The sequence below is a fragment of the Felis catus genome, chromosome C1, assembly GCF_018350175.1.
Source record: "Felis catus isolate Fca126 chromosome C1, F.catus_Fca126_mat1.0, whole genome shotgun sequence".
Classification (NCBI taxonomy): domain Eukaryota; kingdom Metazoa; phylum Chordata; class Mammalia; order Carnivora; family Felidae; genus Felis; species Felis catus.
Window position 1 is genome coordinate 151,352,360 of NC_058375.1, and position 6,000 is coordinate 151,358,359.

Below are 6,000 nucleotides of genomic sequence, written 5' to 3' on the forward strand. Positions count from 1 at the left end.
TTGTCCCAATTTTATTCCTACACACACACACACACACACACACACATATAATGATGTGGGTACAAGATTCTTCATTGTGGCATTATGTATAATAGTAACAAGTCAGAGACAATCCAAGGAGCCATCAATAGAGCAGAATTTAGAAAAAAAAAACAAGGAAGAAGCTGTTTATTCACCAATATAGACTGTAAGATATGTTGTTAGGTGGAAATAGGGAGGTACATTATGGATACATAGTAGGCCACTTTTGTGTTAGGAGAGGGAATGGGACAAATATATGTTTATTTACTCATCACTGCATTTAAAATAATTGGAATTTATTATCCTGGGTGGCTCAGTCAGTTGGGCATCCAACTTCGGCTCAGGTCATGATCTTGTGGTCTGTGAGTTCGAGCCCTGAGTCAGGCTCTGTGCTGACAGCTCGGAGCCTGGAGCCTGTTTCGGATTCTGTGTCTCCCTCTCTCTCTGACCTTCCCCTATTCATGCTCTGTCTCTCTCTGTGTCAAAAATGAATAAATGTTAAAAAAAATTTAAAAAAATTAAAATAACTGGAAGAATGCACAAGAAACTAATGGAAGCCCTTACCCGTAAGAGGCAGCATGGAACAATCAGGTAGACCGAAATACAATGCCAAGAATACTTCTCAACATATACTTGTTATACTGTGGGGTTTTTTTGTTCACTTGATTTAATGATCCTATTCAAAATAACAAAAAAAAATTCAATTTAAAAAGAAGTGACAGTGCAAACACTTTGGGAAAAGATTAAACTTTAAAACTAAATAAACAACTACCCTTTACCTAGTAATTTCACCCAAAAGAAATGAAAACATTTATCTACAAAAAGACATGTATGAAAACATTCACAGCAGCTTTATTTATAATAACTAAAAACTAGAAACAACTGAATTGTCTGTACCTAAGCAAAATACTAGGCAAATTGTAGTGTGGAATTGATACAATGGAATACTTCTAAACAATAACAACAAAAAAAAGAATGAATAACTGATACTGGAAGCAATATGGATGAATTTCACAGATATTATGCTGAGTGAAAGAAGCTATATACGCAAAAACACTGGATACTGTATGAATCCATTTTTAGAAGTTCAAGAACAGGCAAAGCTAAGGTTAAAAAAATTCAGAACTGTGGTTGTCCTTGGAAGAGGAAGGGAGGAGATAGTCTAGGAAGAAACTTTCTCGGGAGATAGAAATATTCTATCTTGTTAAAGGGGTGTGTGGTATCTAGGTTTGTCCAATTGTCAAAAGGTAAGATTTGTGATTTCAATTTATATAAAATTTAACTAAAAGAAAAAATATATAAAATTTAAAAAGACATGTTGGTGGAAGTATAAATGATACAAATATGGCTGACTATTGATAATTGTTGAAACTGGCTGATGAGTAAATAGGGTTTATTATGTGATTTTGCTTATACTGTATAAGTTTGAAATTTTCCAAAAAAATAAGGTAAATTAAAGCTATAATAAAATAAATGTGGGGGTAGGACATTAGCACCAATTAATCAGTTACTTTGAAAGCTAAAGAGCTTGACCATTTAACCTGTAGGACAACATCAAGTAAAATAATATCCACATTATTGGGGTCCCAGAAGAAGATGAGAAAAAGGGATAAACTTATTTGAAGAAATAATGGCTTAACACTTCCCTAAACTGGGGAAGGAAACAGATATCCAGCTCCAGAAGTCATGGAGAGTTCTAAATAAGATGAACCCAAAGAGATCCACACCAACACACATTATAATTAAAATGTCAAAAGTTAAAGACAAAGAGAGAATATCAAAAACAGTAAAAAAACAAAACAAAACAAAACAAAACAAAACAACTTGTTATATACAAGGGAACCTCCCCATAAGATGATTAGCTGATTTTTCAGCAGAAACTTTGTAGGTCAGAGGGAGTGATATATTCGAAGTGCTGAAAGGAATAAACTTCCAACCAAGAATACTCTACCTGACAAGATTATCACTCATAATTGAAGGAGAAATAAAGAGTTTTCCAGGTAAGCAAAAAATAAAAGAGTTTATCATCACTAAAATGACCTTACAAGAAATGTTAGGGGGACTCCATTAAGCTGAAAAGAAAAAGCACAAACTAGTAACAACAAAGCATATGAAGTTAAAAATCTCACTGGCAAATGCAAATATATAATAAAATTAGTTACACTACTTATAAAGCTACAGAAGGTAGTAAAATTATAATACTTAGTTAAGAGACAAAATAAAAATCTATACATGCATACATACATACAAGGCAAACCTTTACAGTGGATACACAAATGACAATGAGAAAGGAATCCAAACATAACACTAAAGAAAATCAAACCACAAGGAAAGAAAACAAGAGAAGAAGAAAGAAACAGAAGATCTACAAAAACAGCCAGAAAACAATCAATAAAGTGATACTAAGTACATACCAGTCAATAATTACTTTAAATGTAAATGAACTAAATTTTCCAATTAAAAGACTTAGAGTGGCTGAATGGACAAAAAAACAAACACAAATAAACATCTATATGTTGCCTACAGAACACTCACTTCAGATCTAACAACATGCACAGACTAAAAGTGAAGGGATGAAGAAAGATAGTCCATACAAATGGAAGCAAAAAGAAAACTGGTGTAGCTATATTTATATTAGAAAAAATTGATTTTAAAATAAAGACTATCAGGGTGGCTCAGTTGATTAAGCACCTGACTTCAACTTAGGTCATGATCTCGTGGTTCATGAGTTCAAGCTCTGCGTCAGGCTCTGTGCTGACAGCTCAGAGCCTGGACCCCACTTCGGATTCTGTGTCTCCTTCTCTCTGTTCCTCCCCACTTGCACTCTGTCCTCTGTCTCTCTCTCAAAAATAAAGAAAAAAAATTTTTTAAAATAAAGACTATGATAAAAGACAAAGAAGGGCATTGCATAATGATGAAGGAGTCAATCCTACAAAAGAATATAACATTTGTAAATATTTATGCACCCCATATAGGAGCATCTAAATCTATAAATAAAATATTAACAGACATGAGAGAAGAAATGGACAGCAATGCAATAATAGTATGGGACTTTAATACCCCACTTATATCAATCGATAGATCACCCAGACAGAAAAGCAATAAGGAAACATTGGCCTTAAAAGACACATTAGACCAGAGGGACTTAGTAGATATATACACAACATTCCATCCAAAACTTGCAGAATATATCTTCTTCTCTAGTGCACATGGAACATTCCCCAGGATAGATAACATTTTTGGCCAGAAAACAAGTCTCAATAAACTTAATTGAAATTATATCAAATATCTGTCAGACCACAATGATATAAAACTAAAAATCAGTTACAGAAACAAAACGGGAAAGATCACAAATATATGGAGATTAAACAACATGGTACTGAATGGTTCAACAAAGAAATCAAAGGAAAATGAAGAAATACCTGAAGACAAATAAAAATGGAAATACAACAGTTCAAAATCTATGGAATGCAGGAAAAGAAGTTTTAAGAGGGAAATTTAAATGTAAGCCTACCTTAAGAAATAAGAAAATTTTCAAATAAACAATGCAGCTCTACTACTGCAAGAATAAACAAAGCACAAATTTAGTAGAAGGAAGGAAATAATAAAGATCAGAGAAGAAATAAATGAAATAGAGACTAAAAAGACAATAGAAAAGCTGAATATAGGTAAGAGCTGGTCTTTGAAAAGATAAACAGAACTGACAAACCTTTAACTAGATTCATCAAGAAAAAAAAGAGAGTTCAAATAAAACCAGAAATGAAAGAGATGTAAAATAGTAAAAAAAAAATTAAGACACAAATAAATGGAAAGATAATTTGTGCTAATGGACTGATAGAATTAATATTATTAAAATGTTCATACTATCCAAAGTAATCTACAGATTCAATGAAATCTTATTAAGATTCCTGTAGCATTCCAGTGGCATTTTTCACAGACTTAGATCAAATAGTTTCAAAATTTGTATGGAACTATAAAAGATTCTGAATATCAAAAGAAATCTTGAGAAAGAACAAAGCTGGTGATATCACACTCTCTAATTTCAAACTAAACTACAAAACTATCAAACAGTACAGTATTGGCATAAAAACAGACACAGAGCTCAGTGAAAAAGAATAGAGAGTCCAGAAATACAATCACTTGTATATGGTCAATTAATCTATGACAAAGGAGGCAAGAATATATAGTGACGAAAAGACAGTCTCTTCAAAAAAGAGTATTGGAAAACTGGACAGCCACATGCAAAGAATAAAACTGGACCACTGTTTTACACCATACACAAAAATTAATTCAAAATGAACTAAAGATTTGAATATAAGACCTGAATCCATGAATATCCTAGAAAAAATACAGGTGGTAAGCTCCTTTATGCTGGTCTTAACAATGTGGGTTTTTTTGTTTTTTGTTTTTGTTTTTGTTTTTGTTTTGCATCTGACTCTAAAGGCCAAGGAAACAAAAGCAGAAATAAACAAATAGGGCTGCATGGGACTATATGGAACTATAAAACCTCTGCACACTGAAAGAAACCAACACCAAAACAAAAAAGCAACTACCAAATAGGAGAAGATATTTGCAAATCATGTATCTGATAAGGGACTAACATTTAAAATATGTAAGCAACTCACACAACTCAACAACAAAAGAACAACTCTAAAAAATGGGCAGAAGATCTGAACATTTTTCCAAAGAAGATATATAGATGGACAACAGGTACATGAAAAGATGCTTAACATCACTAATCATCATGAAAATGCAAATCAAAACTATAATAAGATATCATTTTACATCTATTAGACTGGCTAGTATAAAAAAGACAAGAAACAATAAGCATTGGAGAGAATGTGGAGAAAAGTACCCACTTTGGTGAGAATGTGAATTGGTGCAGCCATTATGGAAAATAGTATGGAGATTCCTCAAGAAAGTAAAAATAGAAACACCATATAGTACAGCTATTCCACTTATGAGTATTTATCCAAAGAATATGCAAACACTAATTTGAAAACATATATGCACCCCTATGCTGATTATTATTTGTAATAGCCAAGATATGGAAACAACTAAGTGTCCATTGTAAGTGAATGGGTTCCACACACACAATGGAATACACACACACACACACACACACACAATGAAATACTACTTCACTATAAAAAAAGAAGAAAATCTTGTATGTGAAATCCACTTATATGTGAAATCTTAAAAACAAAACAAATGAACAAAGAAAACAAAAACAAACCCATAGATACAGAGAATATATAGGTGGTTTTACAGAGGTGGAGGGAGTTGGAGGTAAGTGGAGGAGTATCGGGGCTCAATTTTATGGTAATGGATGGTAACCAGACTCGTGGTCACTGTGTGGTATATATAAATATTAAACTACCCTGTTGTATGCTTGAAACATATAATTATACCAATTTTACCTTTTAAAAACAGTGTACCAATTTTACCTTTAAAAAAAGGAGTTTAAAGGGTGCCTGGGTGACTCAGTTGGTTAAGGCTCTGATTTCGGCTCAGGTCATGATCTCACAGTCCGTGGGCTGGAGCCCTGTGTGGGGCTCTGTGCCGACAGCTCAGAGACTGGCGGCTGCTTTGGATTCTGTGTCTCCCTCTCTCTCTCTGCTCCTCCCTCGCTCACACTGTCTCTCTCTCTCTCTCTCAAAAATAAATAAAAATATCAAATAAATAAATAAGGAAGTAAATAAATAAATAAATAACGAGATTGATCCTTTAGTTACTAAGTATGAGCTAGGTAAAATAAATGTAGTTTGGAGACACATGGTGAGCAACAAAGTCTAGAGGTGAATTGGTAGCACAGGACAGCACCTGGGTAATAGAGAAACAACTGCCGTGAAAGCAGGGTGAGGGAGCCATCATTTAGGGGTAAGGGAATCATGATTGCATCACTGCATTCTTCCAGAGGGTATGCCTGTGCTTCCGGAGGCGGGAGGCGTGACTTGGGTGTGACAGGTAAAATTGCCT